The 23754-nt window shown below is 48.8% G+C and overlaps 1 protein-coding gene and 1 pseudogene across 7 annotated transcripts in view; one reads left to right on the top strand and one right to left on the bottom strand.

Moving 5' to 3' along the window:
* VWA5B2 (von Willebrand factor A domain containing 5B2) overlaps positions 1-23754 on the bottom strand; it is a 250334-nt gene that overhangs the window by 45679 nt on the left and 180901 nt on the right. The window lies entirely within an intron of this gene.
* LOC308478402 (cytochrome P450 2J2-like) overlaps positions 87-23754 on the top strand; it is a 45055-nt pseudogene continuing 21387 nt past the window's right edge. Inside the window, exons 1-2 of the transcript XR_013991648.1 lie at positions 87-351; positions 1345-1507. The product of XR_013991648.1 is annotated as a cytochrome P450 2J2-like (transcript). The remainder of the gene's footprint in view (positions 352-1344; positions 1508-23754) is intronic.

Here is a 23754-nt window from a genome sequence, read left to right as displayed (position 1 = left end):
TCCAAGGCTATTAGTACATGGTATCACACCCCTTGTTGCTTATTTGTTTTCAATAACTGAGCATATGAAAACAGAGAGTACTGCTGATGTCTCTGAGGAAAGCAAAAAGCCCTTAGAGAAAGAGAGTTGAACCTGACCAGGCAACCTAGAAAGAATTAAGGAGAAAGAGACAGCAAGAGAAGGATGGAGATATGGGCACTTTTGATTGCTCTGCTGGTGGTTCTTCTGATTCTGAACTTCAAGAAACTGCTCTGGTCAAACAGGCATTACCCTCCAGGCCCTCCTAAGGTTCCTCTCATTGTAGTCTTGTGGAACTTTGGATTGAAGATTCATGAAGATACTCTCATTAAGGTACTTACATCTTAGTTATAATTCAGTCTGATTTCAGCAATTGCTTTATCTATTTCCCTCAACAATTGTGATATTTCAGCTTAAACAATAGCATCAAATGGTAAATGGTAAATGCCATAAGCCTCCTTTGTAAGAAACAGTAAGATATACAAATAATAGGGATAATACAAAGAATATTATTATTAATACTGAAAAGCACAAAATCATATAAAAGTTGAAAATATGCATTAAAAACTACTGATCAAAAATATTTAATGTATACTGTTAAACTGAGGAAGGAGGAGAGAACACCCTCAAAGAAAGAATGGTTTATGAAAATCTTGGAATATGCAGAGATGGCAAAAATTGATAAAAGATACTAATTTAGACTCTTTTAAAGAAGATTGGAAAACATTTGCAGCCTATATAAAAAGTTATTTCCCATATGTAAAGACCACAGCGTGGTTTGAAGTGTAAGAAAACAGCAGAATATATTAAGAAACATGTTGGAGAGGATGAAATAAGATAAGATGGAACTTTAAAATGCAATTGTAAGTAATTCAAGTTATAAACAAAGATGTTGGGTGAGTGGGAAGTCACTTGTTTTTTTGAATTGGAATATAATTGTTGTGTAACAAATATAACTTTCTAAATGGAAAAAAGAATAAAATATTATTATATTAAAAAAAGACTGACCACATAGGTCCTCAGCATTCATTCATGGCAGCCTCTCAACATGGAATTAACCTGCAGGTGCTATTCAATTTCTTAAGCCTGGTGTCAGTGATGTTGCTTCACTGACAGGGAACGAGAATGCAGGCATAGAGAGCAAACATATAAGAGTGGTATGCAGAGGGAAGGGAGAAGCAGCAGGGAGCAGCCATAACTTGAGCTCTGGACATACGGAAGAAGCTACAGAGGTGAGGGAGACTGAAGCTCTTGTATTAAGTTGAAATATCCAACTGCAGTTTTTGAACACACCATTCCTCTCCTGTCTTTTGACCCTAATGGTAGCTGGCAAAGCAACATGGAAATATTTTCACCCTATGGACAGGACATCTACCCGTTGTAGTACTGTCTGGATTCCAAGCAGTGAAAAAAGCGCTCACTGACCACTCTGAAGAATTAGACGAGCGACCACAGACTCCTTTTCTTAGGACTATGATAAAAGGAAAAGGTAAGTAGTGAAGAATAAGAGTTTCTCCTGGTATTTTCCCAAGAGAAAACGTTTAAAGGGCTGTCCAGAGCAAAGGTTCTCTATTATTGTTGCACTCAACAGGAAATGGGTTACCTAGGAGTGAACAACTAGGGGCTGAGGTCCTTTCAGTGCCCCCCTAAAATATTTGAGGGGACCACCAGGCTCCCCCTAAGTTCATGACAATTGCCATTCTAATGGTGGGCATGAGCCGCATAATAATAATAATAATAATAATAATAATAATAATAATAATAAATTTTATTTATACCCCACCCTCCCCAGCCAACATCAGATATAAAATAATTGATTGAAATACAACTTAAAAAACAAGATTAAAATACAGCATTAAAATGTAGCCTCGTTTCAGCAGAAACTCAAAAACTTTTTGGGGGATGAAAATGTCAAGTCTGGTTGAGAAAAAAAAAATCCAGACTGGTCCCACGTGGGCCAGAAAAAAGCCAGGGAAGTCCCCAAGTAGGAGTTCCATCACAGAAGGAAAAAGGGGAAAAGAAAGAGGGGGAGGGGATCAAGTTAATTCCAAGCCAAAAGCCAGGCGGAACAACTCTGTCTCACAGGCCCTGCAGAAAGAAATCAGATCCTGCAGGGCCCTGGTCTCATGAGACAGAGTGTTCCACCAGGCCAGAGCCAGTGTTGAAAAGGCCCTGGCTCTGGTTGAGGCTAATCTGACTTCCTTAGGGCCCAGGACCACTAGGGTGTTGCTATTTACGGACCTTAAGGTTCTCCGTGGGGCATACCGAGAGAGGTGGTCCCATAGGTACGAGGGTCCTAGGCCGTGAAGAGCTTTAAAGGTCAAAACCAGCACCTTAAATCTAACCCTGTACTCCATCGAGAGCCAGTGCAGCTGGAAAAGCACTGGGTGAATATGCTCCCATGGCAGGGGCCCCGTGAGGAGCCTTGCTGCAGCATTCTGCACCCGCTGGAGTTTCTGGGACAGCTTCAAGGCCAGCCCCACATAGAGCGAAGTACAGTAGTCAAGCCTGGAGGTGACCGTTGCATGCATCACTGTGGCCAGGTCAGGGCGGGAAAGGTAAGGGACCAACTGCTTGATGCGGTGAAGGTGGAAAAATGTCACCTTGGCTGTTGCTGTAACCTGCACCTCCATGGAAAGGGAGGCGTCAAGGATTACACCCAAACTCTTAACGGAAGGCCATGGCACTAATTGGGCCCCCACAAGAGAAGGCAGTTGGTCCCTCAACCCCATGCCATCCTGACCCAGCCAGAGGACCTCTGTCTTCAAAGGATTTAGTTTCAAACGGCTCCCACGAAACCATCCCGCCACAGCTTCCAAGCATCTGGTCAGTGTGTCTGGGGCTGAGTCAGTGTGGCCATCCATCAGCAGATAGCGCTGAGTGTCATCAGCATATTGTTGACAACCCAGCCCAAAGCTCCAGACAATCTGGGCAAGGGGGCACATAAAGATGTTAAAAAGCATTCGGGAGAGGATTGTGCCCTGTGGCACTCCACACCAAGGAGTGGCATGACAACATCTCCCGCCCTGGCACCACCCTCTGTCCCTGACCAGAGATAAAAGAGCACAGCCATTTACGGGCTATGCCCTGTATCCCCATGTCAGTGAGGCAGTGGTCCAGAAGATCATGTTGATCAGAAGATGATGTTTCCTCCAGAAACCTACCAAGCTGTTCAGCAACCGCTCTCTCAATTACCTTACTCAGATATGGAAGATTTGAAACTGGGCGGTAATTGGATAAATCTAAAGGATCTAGTGAAGTTTTCTTTGAGCAGACACACCACTGCTTACTTCAGCTCCCCTGGGAATGTCCCCATGCCAAGGGACAAATTGATAATTTCAACCAGGGGGATCCGTGCAACATCTGGGCACACCCTAATCAGCCAAGACGGGCACGGATCAAGGAGGCAAGTGGTGGGCCTACTAGCTCAGAGGAATCTATCCACATCAGCAGGGAGTATCCGATCGAAATGATCCAACACTGGACCCAAAGACTGTCGAGGAGCCTCCAGTTCTGTCACTGTATCTAAATTGGCAGTGAGGTCACGGCAGAGCAACAGGACTTTCTCGGCAAAAAAGTTCGCGAATGCCTCACAGCTGTGAGTCGAATTTATGCTTAAATTTGGTTGTCCTCCTAAGGACGTTATTGACCTAATTATTCTAAAAAGTTGTGCCGGGTGAGAGCTAGCGGATGCAATGGAAGCTGTGAAGTAAGATTTCTTAGCAGCTTTCATAGCCATCTCATAGGCTTTCATAAGCGTCCTATAAGATGTTCTTGAAGCTCCATCATGAGTCTGTCGCCATACTCGCTCTAGCCATCTGAGGTCCTGCTTCATTTTCTGGAGCTCCTAGATAAACCAAGGGGCCCGGTTTCGGCTGGGTTGCAGAGGGCGCTTAGGCACGATCTTATTGATGGCCACCAAGAACCGGTTATTCCAGTCCTCGACAAGGTCATGTAATGAGTCATCAGGAGGAGCAGAGTCCCACAAGGCCTGACGGAATCTATCAGGATCCATCAGCCTTCGCGGGCGAGCCCAAATAGTCTCGCCACCTGAGCAGGGGAGGAGCGAGAAGTCAATCTTGGCTTTCAGAGTGCAGTGATCAGACCATGTCACTTCCACAGGGGGAGTATGATAACATCTATGCCAGCACCAAAGATCAAATCCAGCATGTGGCCTGCTTGATGAGTGGGGCCCAAAACAAACTGGGAGAGCCCTAGTGTTGCCATGAAAGTCATTTGGTCCAGAGCCTGTGAGGAGGGGGCAGCATTGGCATGGATGTTGAAGTCTCCCAAAACCAATAAGCTTGGGAACTCCAAGGCCCAGCCCGCCGCTACCTCCAGCAGGTGTGACAGGGTGGCTGCTGGTGTGCTGGGTGGTCAGTACACCAGCCAGACAGCCAAGCTCTCCGTGGTGCCCCACACAAGACCAACACATTCAATGCCAGAGATCACCAGTGCTGGCAGAGCTCTGAAAGAGCAATCCTCATCATGTGATTGACGAGGGCAGTAATGACGAGGGCCTGCTCGTCACAAAAATAAATCAGTCTCACACCAGGATGCTTTTTTGTAAAGGGTCTAACAGCCTCAGGAGAGAGAGAGAGAAAAGCCTCTCTGGAGCTGCAGCCCAGCATTTTTATTAAGAACAGTACAACAGTGTATCAATCATCATGCAAGGCAAACACCAAATATGGGGATCACCCCATTATCAAGCCATACAATAAGAACCAATCACCTTCCTTGCATGAGGCGATCACGCGCTCATCATGCCTAACACAGCCTGCAGTATCAAAAGGTCAAACTATAGTAAATTTCCATCCTGGCATCCATCTTGTCATGTAGGTACAAACAACCATTTTCCTACATGCCCTCTTTTCTTATTTGTTTTATGAAAAGTAAAGAATAAAATTTAACAAAACCTAATCAGAATCATTTGTTTCATTTCCTAAACGCTGATATCTTGCAATGTAAATTCCTCTTGTGACTCCAGTGGTAGGTCTTGGACGATACCACCAGGTACTACATTGAGCAAACAAAGAGGGTAGGCATTGAATGCAGCAACACAACACAATAAATCCTGCAACAAGCAAAATTACAATTAGTAAAATTTTTCTTAACCACACTCTATTAGGCAACCAGGAAGACAACCATTCCCATGGATCAAAACCTTCGGGAGGATTCAAAGGATTATGGGCTATCATTTGTTCCATATAATCAATAGTAGCAGAAATATTGGCCGATTGATCAGATATATACATACAACAATGGGAATGAATTAAAGCACAAACTCCACCTTTGGAAGCAAGGATTACATCTAAAGCATAACGATTTTCAAGAGTCACATCTCTCATTTCTGACATTTCTTTGTTAATTAATTTTAAGGCCAAGATAGTAGAATTAAACAAGGCTTCAGTCCAATTAGCCAATTTGTGCAAATCACGGTAATTCATGCCTGCACCTAAAGAGGGCAGGAGAGATCTAGAGACGGCTGTCCCTGTATATTGAGAGATAGGTGATCGCACTTCCCTTTTGTTACGCAAACGAACCACTGGGAGCTTGTCCAGTTTATAGACCAGGGGTATGACTATTCCTAAGGTGCACGTTCCAGAAAAGGCAAAGGGGATTTCTTTGTAGGCTCTAGTACCACAAAATAACCATAAATCAGATTGAAGCAAACATGTAGATTTGCTGCTTTTCTTCATCCAATCAAACCAAACATAAAAATCTCTACACATAGCCTGTTGTTCATAAGTCATGTTGGTCGTGACATTATTAACTAAAACTTTTGGCCTACCACTCATAGTGGTAACATTAAGAAAACAAGAAGATCCATTAACATACTCATAGGTCCAATTACAATATGGATAATGACCTAAAAATTTACTACTATTATGGTTGAAAAGAAAACAATAAGACGCTGTTTCTACAAGCGACAAAAACACAGGGGGTGAACTAGTACGATTATCTTTCATATTATTACTAATCTTATATGAAGCATTTACAGGAATACCATGCAATAATATGCCAGATCTTTTTGATTGAGGAGGAATATGCATACACACCCAACATTCGGAAAGATTAAGTATAGAAGCAAAATTATTTATGTCCCTAACATACGTATTGTTGGTCCAAATCTGATGATAAAGTTCAGGCTTACGAGCCTTCTGCAAAAGAGCAGCACGACGAGGGCGGCGCTTCACAGTGTCCACGGAGGGGTAATTGGTAGTCATGGTGACTTCCCAGGGGGAAGGGGGGTCAATGAGGTAGGGACGAAGATGACCTTTCGACGTGCCAGGAAACACCGGAACAGCTGTAGAAGGCGACTTTATCCAGGGTGCATCAATATGGTGATGTCTCCAACTGCAACGCGGGTTGAAGTCAGGTGGGAGGTCATCACTGGCAGACAGCGTAGAATACGATTTCAAGGCGTTGGTGTCTCCTTGGGCGAAGACGAGGCAACAGAAGAGCGCCAAGGTCGAACGCACCGAGCTGGAACCCATCGTGTTTCTCCGTCCACGTCAATGGCAGCGAATCCACGACCCCAGGAAATCAATGAAGTTGGACCCTTCCACTGTGGATCTGGAAGCAACCTGTAAGACACTAGAGGGCGCTGCAGTACTTCTTCTTTCCTGAAATGAAGTTCAGCAGGCGTAAAATCCTTATTGTGAGGGTACAACAAATGATTTAAGGTAAACAATACTTGATGCACAATATTAGGTATTTCAGAAACAGTAGCCGAGCGGCCTCCCAATTGCTTGTTGAGAAGAGTCTTAAAAGTCAAGTGGGAGCGCTCGACGATTGCTTGTCCTGTAGAATTGAATGGAATACCATGAGTCAACCTAACATCCCACAAAGAACAAAAATCAGAAAAGGCCTGAGAAATATATGCAGGGCCATTGTCAGTTTTCAAGGTATGGGGTTTTCCCATAACAGCAAAACAACGCATTAAATGTTGAATAACATGACGAGTAGTCTCTCCTTTCAAGGGCGTGGCCCAAATAAAACCAGAGGCAGTGTCCACAGTGAGATGTACTTTAGAAAATGGAGCCAAAGATGGCGTGTAGGTGACATCCATTTGCCAAATTGCCAGGGGATGCAAGCCTCTAGGGTTGACTGCATCATAAGGAATGACTGTGGGTGATTTGGAACACACAGCGCACTGTGACACAATGTCCCTAGCTTGAGAAATTGGTAATGAAAAGGATTTAGCTAACACCTTAGCATTTTGATGAAACACTGAATGGCTCTCGAATGGGTCAGAAAATAAAGAAAAGATGCCATTCTTCAAAGCTTGATCTGCCCGGTCGTTACCTTCTGCCAAATAGCCAGGGTGACCAGTATGTGATCTAAGGTGTGCTACATAAAACTGACAAGTCCTAGCTTGTACCAAGCTCTGCAAAGTGGAGAATAATGCAAACAAATTATCATCAATGGCAGGAGTAATATACGACAATGGTAACACATTCAACAGATTATACACATACTGCGTATCCACAATGAGATTGAAAGGGATATCAGCAAATTGTTGGAAAGCTAAAATTACAGCTGCCAATTCAGCACGTTGTGCTGAGGATTGCTCAGTAGTATATAAACTTTTCCATTTCCCCTCCTCATCCCACACCACCACCCCCCTGGACTTAGTGCCATCGGTGAATACAGTGAGAGCGGAGGGTAAGGGTAGAGGGGACAAGGCAGTTCGCAGGACATAACGTAGCCCTGTAAGGAAAGACAAACGAGGGTCTCTAGGGGGATTGTGAATAATTTTTCCTAAGAAATCAGCAAAAGCTATTTGAGTAGGAACGGCTGTCATCATTAAATGCATGAATTCTTCCTGGGAGAAGGGCAAGTACACTGACTGTAAGTCCATTCCAGAGAGGGCAAGGGCCCGATGTCGGCCCTTGACAACAAGGTCCATGACGCTGTTGGGTGTAGCATACACATTACGCGGAGGAGTATGAGGCAGGTGAAGCCACTCCACAATAGACACAGTCCCAGGCTTCTGGCCTGTGGTGTACAATATAGCTGTTGGAAGGAGTGGGGTGGCAAACACTGCAAGAGATAATTGTGCCATGGAAAGGGAAGGGATCCTGTCCACCATACATCTGCGGAGATGGTTGTTCACAGTTGTCAAAGCCTCTTCCATAGCAGGGGTAACTGTGATCTTGCTTGCTGGATCCTTGTGGCCTTTAAGGGCAGAAAATAGTGGAGACAGAGTGGAGGTGGGCAGGTCCAAGTAACTCTTTATCCAATTTAACTGTCCAAGGAGTTGTTGCAAGTCCACCAATTTAAGATGATCAGGGAACTGTAGTTGAGGCGCAACTGGAATGGCAGCAGCAGCAGACAACTTATGTCCTAAATATGTAATAGGCAGGGTCCGCTGGATCTTTTCTTTAGCCACTGTCAATCCTGCTTGCATCAGAGCATGGGTCAAATCCTCGAGAAGAATATCAGAAATGTGCGATGAGGAAAGTAAAATATCATCCATGTAATGATAACAGGTGACCACAGGGTGGCGCTCACGGAATGGTTGAAGTGCCTTATCCACAAAATACTGGCACAAAGTTGGAGAATTTCGCATTCCCTGTGGGAGAACCACCCATTGAAAGCGCTGGGTAGGTTGGGAGTTGTTCAGGACAGGCAGGGTAAAGGCAAAACGCTGTCTGTCTTGTGGTGCCAGAGGGATAGAGAAAAAGCAGTCTTTGAGATCGATGACAGCAAGCTGATGGTTTTGTGGTAGCATGTTGGGATTAGGAATGCCGGGTTGCAAGGTCCCCATCGGTTGCATTTGTTCATTAACCCTTCGAAGGTCTTGGAGAAGACGGAATTTTCCAGATGCCTTTTTTCTGATGACAAAGATGGGCGTATTCCACGGGCTGGTGGAAGGTTCAATGTGCCCCAGTTCAAGTTGTTCTGAAATTAACTGGGCTGCCACTGCAAGCTTTTCTTTAGGCAAGGGCCATTGGTCTACCCACACGGGGGTGTCTGTGGTCCAGCAGAGAGAAAGCGCAGTCCGGGGCATGGCAGGGGCAGCCCTTAGCATAAATTTGTAGAAATGGTGGTATCCGCTGCAGCAAGCAGATCTCGCCCCCAAAGGGAGACAGGAATGTCCAGGATCAGTGGCAAAATAGTCATTTCAAAGCCTTGAGAGCCTTGAATCAAAATAGGATTCCTGCTGCGGCGGGCCGAGGCAGAGCCTCCAACGCCGACAACAGAAGAAGCTGGTTCGGTGGGCCAAGCAGGAGGCCAATCCTTGGAGGCGATCACGGAGCAATCCGCCCCCGTGTCCAAAACCCCTTCAATCATGCGGCCTCCAAGGGTCATCTGGATCTTTGGGCGCTCCTCTGTGACTGAAAAAGTAGCGGCAACAAGAGGATCATGGTTCTGGATCGTCTCCGGAGCGCACACAATCTTGGCAATAGGAGAACCAGACGGCAAATGCGTAGGGCGATCAGAAAAGACAGTCACATAAGGGTCATTTTGTTGTAATCCATGTAACACATCTGGAACAAGATGGACCCCTTGCTGCAAAACCTCTGACAGTGGGAAGACAAGGCACTGTGCTGAAGAAGAAAAACCAGCCCCTATTGACACTTGAGCCTGTTGTGGTACATAGGGGACTGGCAGGCATAAGTCCTGGGTTAGAGAAAGGTGAGGTAGTGCTGGCGGTGGAATGACCGGAGAACATGCTGAATCCCCTATTGTTGTGCCTGGGCCCGGGGTGGGCCCGACTGCCGGTTTCCCGTCAGTTGGTTTTGTTGATGTTGCTGTTTTTGTTGTTGTTGTTGACTTTGTTGAGGCACGGCAAAACGGCACTGGTTAGCCCAGTGAAAGCCTTTCTTACAAATAGGGCACTTTGTGCTAGGGCGGCGTTGCTGCGTGATGGATCTGCACTGCGCACGAAAATGTCCCATTTTTCCGCAACCAAAACAAGTTTTGTCCTTGGCAGGATTCTGGGATACTGTAGAGGATAGAGCTGCGGCTAACAGACGAGCTTTGTGCGTCTCAGTGCCCACTGACTGGCAGGCCTTGAGCATATCTGCAATGGCAATATTTGGCGTTGTCATCAAAGGGCGCAGTGCTTGCTTACAGTCCTCATTTGCATTATCAAACGCAAGCTGGCGGACAATCACTTCTTGGGCTGCGACGTCCTGAACTTGCCGCTTGAGGGTGTTATACAAGCGATCGACAAATTGTCCATAAGGCTCTGCAGGGCCTTGCCGGACGCTGCCCCAACGTCCATCACGCTCAGTCTTTTCATCAGGCACAGCGGACAGGGCCTCCTGAGCGGCAGCGGTAGTGGCTTCCCAATACGTGGGATCAAGGGCTAGCTGCTGGGCGATGGTAAGAAAATTGCCCCCACCTGTCAGGCCGTCAAAAACATCAGTATGGGTCAACATAACAGGGGCTGGAGGTGGAGCGCCAGCGGCGGCAATCGCGGCTTGGTGAGCTGCCTGCGCAGCATTGTTGAGATTGTTGCGAATGCCATCAACGCGACGTTGGCAAGCCCAATGCCAAGCTTGTATAAACAAAATCATTTGATGAGGCTGCATAACAGTGCGGGCTAATAATTTTACATCCTCTGGTATTAGATTTTGCTGGAAAATAGTGCCAAAAAGTCCCAGGGTATAAGGAGAATGTAAGCCATTGTCCCTGACAGAGGAATACAGTTCCTTTATGAATCTTAAATCAAACTGTTCGTGGCGGGCTGGGCCTCCCCCCACGGCGGCAGGAACAATTACAGGAAAAAGATTTGGTGTGGCAGAATCAAAAGCCAGCAATGGAGCAGCGGCACGGAGAGACTCTTGAAGAGGAGTGGTAGCAACGTTGGGCACCCCTGGTGAAAAAGCCGGAGGAGGGGCAGAGGGAGGCGGTGGCAGGACAGTAGGAACCGAAGGAGAGAGATCCGGTGGTTTAGGAGGTACATAAACTGGTGGTTTCGAAGAAGGCAATGGTTGGCATAAAATTGGAGAGGGAAGAGGCAAAGCAGCAGGCGAAGAAGCCAAAAGGATATTAGCTGGTGTCAGGCAGGACATTGCTTTATAAACTTTAAACCATGCAAGCAGAACCTTGACATTAATTTGAGGATGGTTATGGAAAAAATGTCCTATTTTCTCCCAGTCTTTTAAATCCAAAGTGCCATCCTGAGGAAACCAGGGGCAATGAGTGTCCAAAGCTAGAAGAAGTGCCTTAAGATCGGCATCCGAAACAGCAAGGTTGTTACTGGCCAGGAGAAATTTAAGTTCATCAAAAAACTTCTTTTGTGGCGCTGAAAGAGACTGCCCCATGATAGCAAGAGTAGTGAAAAAAAAAATCACAGGGATCCACAAAGGATGAAAAGGAGCGAAAAAAGGGAGCACCCACCGGGATCCTAGGAGAGGATGAGCGGTACCTGAAGCCCTGGCCGGGCGTGGTGGACGCTGAGAGGGCCGCAGCGACGCGAAGTCCGAAATCAGTCGAAGTCCAAAGGAAAGGGAGCGCTCACCGGGATCCGAAGCGGATGAAAGACGCGTGGCGAGCGCTGAACGATGAGGAACAACGAAGAGTCCGAGGGTAGTCACACGGGGCACCAAATGACGAGGGCAGTAATGACGAGGGCCTGCTCGTCACAAAAATAAATCAGTCTCACACCAGGATGCTTTTTTGTAAAGGGTCTAACAGCCTCAGGAGAGAGAGAGAGAAAAGCCTCTCTGGAGCTGCAGCCCAGCATTTTTATTAAGAACAGTACAACAGTGTATCAATCATCATGCAAGGCAAACACCAAATATGGGGATCACCCCATTATCAAGCCATACAATAAGAACCAATCACCTTCCTTGCATGAGGCGATCACGCGCTCATCATGCCTAACACAGCCTGCAGTATCAAAAGGTCAAACTATAGTAAATTTCCATCCTGGCATCCATCTTGTCATGTAGGTACAAACAACCATTTTCCTACATGTGATTGATTATGTGAGGTTGGGCTTACTTGCCCCCTTCCTCATATTTTATTCAAGTGGCACCCCTGATGGATTGCAACTAGCAAGTGCTTTGTGGAATTAGCAATTGTACCGCACTGTGGTTAGTTTCAACTGCAAGTAGAAGTTTGTTGCCTGTTGCAATTGTAATGCATTTACTATCCTGGCCCTCAGTTCTGGATGAAGAGCTTGAACTCAGAGTTCTTACTGCTGAAGGCTTTGATGCCTACATCAGTCTGAATCCTGGTAAGATGGGGGCATGGTGGTTGGAGTCTAGTCAATTGTTCAGTTTATTGCTATGAATGGGGTTCAACTCCCCATGAGAGAACAGGTTCATAGACTAGAGGTGCTCCTGGATCCATCTTAGCTGCTAGAGGCCCAGATGACCTTAGTGCCTTCTGTCAGCTTCAGCTAGCAAGGCAGCTTTGGCTAATAAGGCAGCTAAAGTAGTTTCTGGATCAGGATAGCTTAACTACTGTCATCCATGTGCTGGTTACCTCCAGGCTGATTATAGCAATGTGCTGCATTTGGGGCTGCCCTTGAAACAGTGTCTGGCAAAAACTGCAGTAGCTTGACTGCTCATGGGGGCAGGACATAGCCAGCATGTTATGCCACTGGCTGACAATTAGCTAAGTTCAAGGTGCTGGTTGAACAAACAGCCTATACAACTTGAGATTAATATATCCCCTTCCAATAAGCTTTTCAGTTTAGATCTTTCTCAGTTTTGCTTCTTTTCAGCCCTCGGTTCTTTAGGGAGGATGAGTGGAATATAAATGTAATAATAAATACAGTCAAACCTCAGATCTCGAATGCCTCCATTTTGGAATGTTTTGGCTCCCAAATGCTAAAAAACCCAGAAGTAAATGCTCTGGGGTTTTTTATGGTTTTTGGAAGCAAACGTCCAACGCACCCTCCAGCATCTGCAACCAATCGGATGCCGTATCTCAGTTGAACAGATTATGTTCTACAACCAACATTTGACATCATCATCATCATCATCATCATCATAACAATACCATCCCCCTTCATGGATCACTGCCTTGCTATGGCGAAGGGGCTTGAATAACTCAGAGAAGCTATGAGCTACGCCGTGCAGGGCCACCCAAGATGGACAGGTCATAGTGGAGAGTTTTGACCAATCGTAATCCAGCTGGAGCAGGAACCAGCAAGCCACTCCAGTATCCCTGCCAAGAAAACTCCATGGACAAAGACAACAGGCACATAAAAGTTATTGTCAGAGCTGCTTCCAGATCCTAGCTCACAGAGGATCACGCTAGCCAGCGATCATTAAATAAAAGTCTTTATTGAGTTACAGTTTCCATTCTCAAGCTGCTGCGTGCAACCCTACGTCTAATGGTTAGATCGGCGAAGCTCCATCTGAGTCTCCGCCCCTTGTACACCAACTTAATATCCTAGCCTTGCTCCACCTTTTCCGCCTGACTGTTCTTCTCTGGGTCCCTCTGCCCCCCGGGGTCTCTTCCTTCCGGGATTCCTCTGACGCTGACCCCCCTGACTCTTCTCCCTCCTTTCGGCGGGCTTTAGGACCTGGCTCCCTTTCCGGGCTGCCTACTGCGCCACCTTCCTGTGCATTTGAACTTGGCACGCGCGCCCAACCTTCCACCTTCCGTCTGACCGTTTCTTCGCTCCCCGATGGAGGTGTGGCCACTCCTGACTCGTGCCCTCCCCCCTGTTGTGAGCTGCCAGCGCTTGATCCCTGGCGCCCTTCCTCTTCCCTGCTCTCTGGCGGTGACGCTGGTCCTGATTTCCAACTGCTCCCCTCTGAGTCCCCTCTGGCTCTATCTTCCTGGGGTGTCCCCCTAGGCTCCCCCCTTGCCCTGGCCACTGGTGCTCCTTTCTGTGAATCTTCTGATTCACTGGAAAGACTCGGAGATCTCGGGTCGTCGTCATCACTCATCTTTTCTTCTGCCTCCTCTCCCTCGCTCTCTGTTTCCTCCCTTGCCCTTGCCTCTGCTCCTGAACCCCTGACATCCATCCCCCCCTCGAAGCCCCCTCTTCCCCCCTCCCCTCCTTCCGGTGCGGGATCTGGGTGCTGCCGTGTCAGGGGGACGAATGTCGGATACAGTTCGCTTCCCGTGGCGGGCCGCCATCCGAAGTCTTCCGGTTCTTCCTCCCTGCTCTCGTTGACGACGGTCACCTCCGCTTCCATCTCTGTGCCGCCGTGCTCGAAACCCGGGTCGTCCCCGAAAACGTCCATGTCCGTCTCTCCCTCGTTGCCTTCTGGAGACGTTGCTCGTCCTGGACCCTCCAGCCACCTTCTGCGGAACTGCTCCTCTGGTCGATCATCCCACCAATACGAGGGTTCTGAAGCAGATCCCGAGGGTGACCCCTCTGGGGAACGGGCGTCTCGTGTCGGTTCCTCGTCCGAGTCGAACCCCCGGAACGTGCTGGCTGAAAGCGTGGGCGTGAAAAGCCAGTCGTCGAAAAAGTCTGCTGGCATTGGCCTATGTGGGAAGAGGGCATGAAACTCTTCTTTGAGCAGAGGTTCGTCTAAAGCGTAGCCCGGCACCCAGCTGTTGGCACTGGCCGGGGTGCCCTCCTTGGCGAGAAGGTATTCTACCCCCTCTTCCCCCCATCTGGAGTCCAAAATCTCCGTGACTTCGTTGATGCGCTCCTCCTGTGCCACTCCCCCTTGCCCGGTTCTCTCTCGGAGCGGACCCGGTGCCGTTCCTGGTTCCTGAAACCTGTGAGGTGCCTTGTAGGGAGTGAGCACCGATCTGTGGAACACCGGATGCATTCTGGAACCCTCCGGAAGAGCCAGCCTGAAAGCCACCGGGTTGACCTGTTCGTCGACTTGGTAGGGCCCCAGTTGTTTATGCCCTAGTTTCTTCTTCGCCAACGACCTGGCCGGCACTGCGTGGGCTGCTAACCAGACCCAGTCTCCCACATGGATCTCTTCGCCAACCCTTCTGTGTTTGTCCGCTTGTACCTTGTATGCGTGTTTAGCCAGCTCCAGGTGCCGCCGCAGCTGATCGTGGACCTCCTGCAACTCCGACGCGAACGCATCTGCTGTCTGCGGCTCCCCTTCCCCCATTCTTTCCAGTCCCGGGAAGGTTCTAGGGTGCCTCCCGTTGTTGGCGAAGAACGGCGTGACCCCCGTGGACACGTGCTTCGTGTTGTTGTAGGCGAACTCGGCGAGAGGCAGGTAATCCACCCACGTCGCAGGCTGTTGATTCGCATAACATCTCAGGTACTGCTGCATGATGGCATTGACCCGCTCCGCTTGCCCGTTGGTCTGCGGGTGTCTAGCCGACGCCAGGTTGATCTTGACGTTCAGGAAGCCCATCAGCCTCTGCCAGAAGTTTGAGATGAACTGTCGCCCTCGGTCGGACAGAATAGACCGCGGCAGACCGTGAACCTTGAACACGTGGTCTATGAACAGTTTGGCGGTTTGTTCCGCCGTGGCCACCTTCGCACACGGAATGAAATGTGCCATCTTGGAGAACAAATCCACCACCACCAGCACAGCCGTCTTGCCCCTCGAGCTGGGCAGATCCGTGACAAAGTCCAGGGCCACTCTCTCCCATGGCTCGAACGGAGTTTGCAGCGGTTCCAGCAGTCCGGCCGGCGGTCTGTGCACTGGTTTGGACCTCTGGCAGGTGTCACACCTCGCCACGTAGTCCGCGACTTCCCCTCTCATTCCGGGCCACCAGAAGTCTCTGGCTACTAATTCCACCGTCTTCTCCTTGCCAAAGTGCCCGGCAGTGGGCGCGTCGTGCAGCTGATGCAGTACCTTGGCGCGAAGTTCGTCTCCCGGCACGTAGATGGCCCCTTTACGGATGAGCAAACCATCTCGCAGCTGGAACTCGTCGGTCGCTGCCGTGCCCCTGTGCACCTCTGCCATCTTTGCTTGCGCGAAGGAGTCATCCTGCAACGCTCGTCGCACCGCATCCAGGTCAACTGTCGCCGCCGCGCACGCCCACACTGTCGGTGCGAAGATGTGCATGGCGGCCGCTGGCGTTGCCTCCTCCAGATACTGTGGCTTACGGGAGAGAGCATCCGCCATGATGTTGGTGTCCCCCGGGACATACTCTATTCGGAAGTCGAAATTCGCAAAGAACTCAGCCCAACGTATCTGCCTCTGGTTCAGGAACTGTGCCGTGCGCCAGTGCTCTAGATTCTTGTGGTCCGTGCAGACCTGCACCGTGTGCTTGGTGCCGATCAGGAAGTGCCTCCACGCTTTGAACGCTGCATGAATGGCCAGCAACTCCCTGTCCCAGATGGTGTAGTTCTGTTCGGACTTGCTGAGCTTCCTTGAGTAAAACGCTCCCGGCCTCCAAACCCCCTGCGGGTCTTTCTGCAGCAGGACTGCTCCCACGGCTCTGTCCGAAGCGTCTGTCTCCACCCTCATCGGCCTGCTGGGGTTGACATGAAGCAGCTGCTCTTCCGACGCGAAGAGACGCTTGAGTGCCTGAAAGGACTGCTCCGCCTGCTCTGTCCAGATGAACTTCTTTTTCTTGGAGCTGAGCGTGTCCGTGATGGCCGCTGTCTGCATCGCAAAGCCTTTGATAAACTTGCGATAGAAATTCGCGAAGCCGACAAACCGTTGGACCTCCTTCCGGTTGCGTGGGCTTTTCCAATCCAACACTGCTCGGACCTTGGCGCTGTCCATGGCGAGCCCTTTATCAGACAACTTGTAGCCCAGGAAATCCACCTCGGTCACGTCGAATTGGCACTTCTCCAGCTTGGCGTAAAGCCTATGTTGCTGTAGCCTGCTCAGCACTTCCTTGACGTGTCTGTCATGCTCCTGCTGCGATTCCGAAAAGATCAGGATGTCATCCAAGAAACAGACGCACGTCTTGTAGAGGAGCCCCGCCAACACGTGATGCATGAAAGCTTGAAAAACGTGGGAGCCATTTTGCAATCCAAAAGGCATAACTCTATATTCGTAGGTGCCCAGGGGCGTGAACATGGCTGTCTTCCACTCATCTCCCTCCCGCATGCGAATGAGGTTGTATGCCCCTCGCAGGTCCAACTTGGTGAACACTCTGCCCTTCCGTACCTTTGCGAGGAGGTCGTCGATTCGGGGCATGGGGAAGTCCGATGGCTTGGTCACACTGTTCAAGATGCGAAAGTCCACTACAAGTCTTTTTTGGGGCGTGTCCCGCTTCTTAACAAAGAATACCGGACTGCCCCCCGCTGCCTTGGACTCTCGGATGAAACCGCGCTCCAAATTATGATCTATGAACTCTTTGAGTTCCTGCAGTTCGTCCTCAGACATGGAATACAGCTTCCCTTTGGGCAAACCTGCCCCCGGCAGCAGGTCAATTTTGCAGTCATATGGTCTGTGGGGGGGTAGCCTGTCTGCCTCTTTCTCGCAGAAAACCTCCAAAAATTCTGCGTACTTGTGGGGAACCGCTTGCAGCGTGCCTAGCTGCAGCTGTGACTCCTCTTCCCCTCCTTCCTGCCTGGGCACGATGCAGTGTTCAGCGCAAAAGGAAGAGCCGAAGGTCAGCTGCCTCTGGTACCAAGCCAGCGTCGGGCTGTGCTTGTCCAGCCAACTCATGCCCAATACAATGGGCGTGTCCGATAGTTGAGTGACATTGAAGCTGATGATTTCCCTGTGATTCCCAAGTCGCATCACCATTGGTGGCGTCTGCTTCACCACTTGCCCCCCTAGCAGCTCCCTGCCATCCACCGTGACAACCTGCAGGGGCAGCGTGGCAGGCAGCAACTGTATAGCGTGCCGGTCGACAAAGTCCTGCCCTATAAAGTCCGCATTGCTTCCGGAGTCAATGGTGATTGGCACGTCCATGGTGATTCCATTGGGCAGCTGGAGCGACGCGGTGAGCCTCACTACCGGTTTGGGCGGGAGGGGGTCCATGGGCTGTAAAATCTCTGGGGACTGCTTCACTGACACGTCTGGCTGGGCCCCAGTGCCTCTTCCTCCAACCAGACTCCTTCGTTTCCCTGCTGTGGTTGTCCTTGCTGCGTTGCTGCAGTTACCATTGCTGAGGCTGCAGTGTGCTTGTGGAGCCTCTGGGGACACTCTTTCGCCATATGCTGTGGAACATCGCAGATGTAACACTTCCTGTTCCCTCTAGGAGGCTTCGCTTTCACTGCTGCCGGTGCTAGGGCTCTGGCTGCTGACTGAGCCCTTGCACCTCCAACCTCCATAGGTTCCGCTCCTCCTCCTGGCGGAGGCGTGGATTGCGCACGCGCTGCTTCTCTGGGAAGGAAGGAGGAGCCCCTGGCTGGTTCGCGCCCTCCACGCCCTTCGTCCCTGCTCCACGGACGTCCTTCCAGCCGCACCCCCACCGCCAGCGCCCTCTGAACGATCTCCTGCGTGGTCCGGGGTCTCTCCCCCCTCGCAATTTCATCTTTAACCGAGCCGTGCAATCCCTCCCAAAACAGGTCTCTTACAGGAGCCGAATCTCTGTCCCATTCCAGGGCACTGACCAAAGCGAAAAAGCGGGCATGGTACTGCCTTACGCTGGCCCTCCCTTGCTTCAGTCCATGTATCTCCTGCCGAGCAAGATCCACGTCAATGCTTGATAAAAAGCACCCATCCATCGCTTTAATAAAGGCATCCGCATTTTGGAGCGCCGGATCCTTATCTCTCCACAAATTGCGCAGCCATGCTTTAGCATCTCCATGCAAATGGGACATGATGAATCCCACCTTCTCTTGCTCATCTCTAAAGTCTTTGTTCAGCAGTTGCAGTGCACACATTACATCTGCTCTAAAGTTGGGGTACTGTTGCAAATTCCCATCGAAGTGAGAGACCAGACCGCCTGTTCGTCTCCCCAACCCAATCCCCTCCGGTTTGGGTGTCAGTTGCCCTTGCTTCGTAAGCACTTCCAACCTGACCTGGAGATCCCTGTAGGCGGCAGCTGCGTCCTCCTCTCTCTTCCTGGATGCAAGAGCCTCGGCATTCAGTCGTGTCACTGCTTCTCTGAGTTCCACTATCTGCTGTTCGGCCGTCATGTTGTCTGCCGTTCGTGAGCTCGCTAGTAGGCACCCGCTTTCTCTCCTCTCCGCGAGGACGTAGATGCCCACAATCTGGGGATGGAGCTTACTGTCAGAGCTGCTTCCAGATCCTAGCTCACAGAGGATCACGCTAGCCAGCGATCATTAAATAAAAGTCTTTATTGAGTTACAGTTTCCATTCTCAAGCTGCTGCGTGCAACCCTACGTCTAATGGTTAGATCGGCGAAGCTCCATCTGAGTCTCCGCCCCTTGTACACCAACTTAATATCCTAGCCTTGCTCCACCTTTTCCGCCTGACTGTTCTTCTCTGGGTCCCTCTGCCCCCCGGGGTCTCTTCCTTCCGGGATTCCTCTGACGCTGACGCTGACCCCCCTGACTCTTCTCCCTCCTTTCGGCGGGCTTTAGGACCTGGCTCCCTTTCCGGGCTGCCTACTGCGCCACCTTCCTGTGCATTTGAACTTGGCACGCGCGCCCAACCTTCCACCTTCCGTCTGACCGTTTCTTCGCTCCCCGATGGAGGTGTGGCCACTCCTGACTCGTGCCCTCCCCCCTGTTGTGAGCTGCCAGCGCTTGATCCCTGGCGCCCTTCCTCTTCCCTGCTCTCTGGCGGTGACGCTGGTCCTGATTTCCAACTGCTCCCCTCTGAGTCCCCTCTGGCTCTATCTTCCTGGGGTGTCCCCCTAGGCTCCCCCCTTGCCCTGGCCACTGGTGCTCCTTTCTGTGAATCTTCTGATTCACTGGAAAGACTCGGAGATCTCGGGTCGTCGTCATCACTCATCTTTTCTTCTGCCTCCTCTCCCTCGCTCTCTGTTTCCTCCCTTGCCCTTGCCTCTGCTCCTGAACCCCTGACAGTTATGATGCTGGAAGATGAGCCCCTCAGGTCAGAAGGCGTCCAACATGCTACTGAGGAAGAGCGGAGGACAAGTACAAGCCGAAAGGTCACTCAGTTGCGGATATGCCTGGAAGCAAAAGGAAAGTCCAATGCTTTAAAAAAAAAAATAGGAACCTGGAATGTAAGAACCATGAACCTGGGTAAGTTGGATGTGGTCAAAAATGAGATGGCAAGAATAAATATTGACATCCTGAGCATCAGTGAACTAAAATGGACAGGAATCGGCGAATTCAGTTTGGATGACCATCATATCTACTACTGTGGGAAAGAATCCCGTAAAAGAAATGGAGTGGCCATCATAGTCAACAAAAGAGTGGCAAAAGATGTACTGGGATGCAATCTCAAAAATGATAGAATGATCTTGATATGAATCCAAGGCAGACCTTTTAACATCACAGTGATCCAAGTTTATGCACCAACTACTGGTGCTGAAGAAACTGAAATTGACCAATTCTATTAAGACTTACAACACCTTATAGAAGTGACACCAAAGAAGGATGCTCTTCTTATTATAGGGGATTGGAATGCTAAAGGAGGAATCAAGAGAAAAAAGGAACAACTGGCAAGTTTGGACTTTGAGATCAAAACGAAGCAGGGCAAAGGCTAATATAATTCTGCCAAGAGAACAAGCTGGTCATCACAAAAACACTTTTCCAACAACACAAAAGATGACTCTACACATGGACATCACCAGATGGGCAGCATCAAAATCAGATTGATTATATTCTCGGCAGCCAAAGATGGAGAAACTCTATACAGTCAGCAAAAACAAGACCTGGAGCTGACTGTGGCTCAGATCATCAGCTTCATATAGCAAAATTCAAGCTTAAACTGAAGAAAGTAGGAAACCAATGGGCTGGTAAGATACAATCTAAATCAAATCCCTTATGAATACACAGTGGAAGTGAGGAACAGGTTTAAGGACTTAGATTTGGTGGACAGAGTGCCTGAAGAACTATGGATGGAGGCTCGTAACATTATACAGGAGGCAGCAACAAAATCCATCCCAATGAAAAGGAAATGCAAGAAAGCAAAGTGGCTGTCCAACGAGGCCTTACAAATAGCGGGGGAGAAAAGGCAAGCAAAATGCGAGGGAGATAGTGAAAGATACAAGAAATTGAATGCAGATTTCCAAAAACAGCAAGGAGAGACAAGAAGGCCTTCTTAAACGAGCAATGCAAAGAAATAGAGGAAAACAACAGAATCGGAAGAACCAGAGATCTGTTCAAGAAAATTGGAGATAGGAAAGGAATATTTCGTACAAAGATTACCATAATAAAGGACAAAAGTGGTAAGGACCTAACAGAAGGAGATGACATCAAGAAGAGGTGGCAAGAATACACAGAGGAATTATACCAGAAAGATATGGATGGCTCGTACACCCCAGGTAGTGTGGTTGCTGACCTTGAGCCAGACATCCTGGAGAGTGAAGTCAAATGGGCCTTAGAAAGCACTGCTAATAACGCCAGTGGAAGTGATGGTATTCCAGCTGAACTATTCAAAATTTTAAAAGATGATGCTCTTAAGGTGCTATACTCAATATGCTAGCAAGTTTGGAAAACTCAGCAGTGGCCAGAGGATTGGATAAGATCAGTCTACATCCCAATCCCAAAGAAGGGCAGAATGTTCCAACTACCGCACAATTGCACTCATTTCACACGCTAGCAAGGTTATATTTAAAATTCTACAAGGAAGGCTCAAGCAGTATGTGGACCAAGAACTCCCAGAAGTGCAAGCTGGATTTAGAAGAGGCAGAGGAACCAGAGACCATATTGCAAACATGCGCTGGATTATGGAGAAAGCTAAAGAATCCCAGAAAGACATCTACTTCTGCTTCATTGACTATGCAAAAGCCTTTGACTGTGTCGACCACAGCAAACTATGGCAAGTTCTTAAAGAATTGGGAGTCCCTGAACACCTCATCTGTCTCCTGAGAAATCTCTATGTGGGACAAGAAGCTACAGTTAGAATTGGATATGGAACAACTGATTGGTTCAAAATTGGGAAAGGAGTACGGCAAGGCTGTATATTGTCTCCCTGCTTATTTAACTTATATGCAGAATTCATCATGCGAAAGGCTGGGCTGGATGAATCCCAAGCCGGAATTAAGATTGCCGGAAGAAATATCAACAACCCCAGATATGCAGATGACACAACCTTGATGGCAGAAAGTGAGGAGGAATTAAAGAACCTTTTAAAGAGGGTTAAAAAGAGGAAAGCGCAAAATATGTTCTGAAGCTCAACATCAAAAAAAAGAGAAGATCATGGCCATTGGGCCCATCACCTCCTGGCAAATAGAAGGGGAAGAAATGGAGCTCAGTGAGAGATTTTACTTTCTCGGGCTCCATGATCACTGCAGATGGTGACAGCAGCCACAAAATTAAAAGACTCTTGCTTCTTGGGAGAAACGCAATGACAAACCTAGACAGCATCTTAAAAAGCAAAGACATCACCTTGCCAACAAAGGTCCGTATAGTAAAAGCTATGGTTTTCCCAGTAGAATCATAGAATCATAGAGTTGGAATAGACCACAAGGGCCATCGAGTCCAACCCCCTGCCAAGCAGGAAACACCATCAGAGCACTCCTGACATATGGTTGTCAAGCCTCTGCTTAAAGACCTCCAAAGAAGGAGACTCCACCACACTCCTTGGCAGCAAATTCCACTGTTGAACAGCTCTTACTGTCAGGAAGTTCTTCCTAATGTTTATGTGGAATCTTCTTTCTTGTAGTTTGGATCCATTGCTCCGTGTCCGCTTCTCTGGAGCAGCAGAAAACAACCTTTCTCCCTTCTCTATATGGCATCCTTTTATATATTTGAACATGGCTATCATATCACCCCTTAACCTCCTCTTCTCCAGGCTAAACATGCCCAGCTCCCTTAGCCGTTCCTCATAAGGCATCATTTCCAGGCCTTTGACCATTTTGGTTGCCCTCCTCTGGACACGTTCCAGTTTGTCAGTGTCCTTCTTGAACTGTGGTGCCCAGAACTGGACACAGTACTCCAGGTGAGGTCTAACCAGAGCAGAATACAGTGGCACTATTACTTCCCTTGATCTAGATGCTATACTCCTAATGATGCAGCCCAGAATTGCATTGGCTTTTTTAGCTGCCGCGTCACACTGTTGGCTCATGTCAAGTTTGTGGTCAACCAAGACTCCTAGATCCTTTTCACATGTACCGCTCTCAAGCCAGGTGTCACCCATCTTGTATTTGTGCCTCTCATTTTTTGTGCCCAAGTGCAATACTTTACATTTCTCCCTGTTAAAGTTCATCTTGTTTGTTTTGGCCCAGTTCTCTAATCTGTCAAGGTCGTTTTGAAGTGTGATCCTATCCTCTGGGGTGTTAGCCACCCCTCCCAGTTTGGTGTCATCTGCAAATTTGATCAGGATGCTCTTGAGTCCATCATCCAAGTCGTTGATAAAGATGTTGAATAAGACCAGGCCCAAGACAGAACCCTGTGGCACCCCACTAGTCACTCTTCTCCAGGATGAAGAGGAACCATTGATGAGCACCCTTTGGGTTCGGTCAGTCAGCCAGTTACACATCCACTGAGTGGTAGCATAGTCAAGACCACATTTTACCAGCTTCTTTACAAGAATATCATGGGGCAGCTTGTCAAATGCCTTGCTGAAATCAAGGTAGGCTACATCCACTGCGTTCCCCGCATCTACCAGGCTTGTAATTCTGTCAAAAAACAAGATCAGGTTAGTCTGACATGACTTATTTTTCAGAAATCCATGCTGACTATTGGTGATCACAGCATTCCTTTCTAGGTGCTCACAGACTGTTTGCTTAATGATCTGCTCCAGAATCTTCCCTGGTATTGATGTCAGACTGACTGGGCGGTAATTATTTGGGTCCTCTCTTTTCCCCTTTTTGAAAATAGGGACAACATTTGCCCTCCTCCAGTCTGCCGGGACTTCGCCTGTTCTCCAGGAATTC

This window comes from Podarcis pityusensis (assembly GCF_964106645.2).
Source record: "Podarcis pityusensis genome assembly, chromosome: 5".
In the NCBI taxonomy this organism is placed as follows: domain Eukaryota; kingdom Metazoa; phylum Chordata; class Lepidosauria; order Squamata; family Lacertidae; genus Podarcis; species Podarcis pityusensis.
The sequence above is the reverse complement of the archived record's forward strand: the minus strand, read 5'-3'. Positions and strand labels throughout refer to the sequence as shown.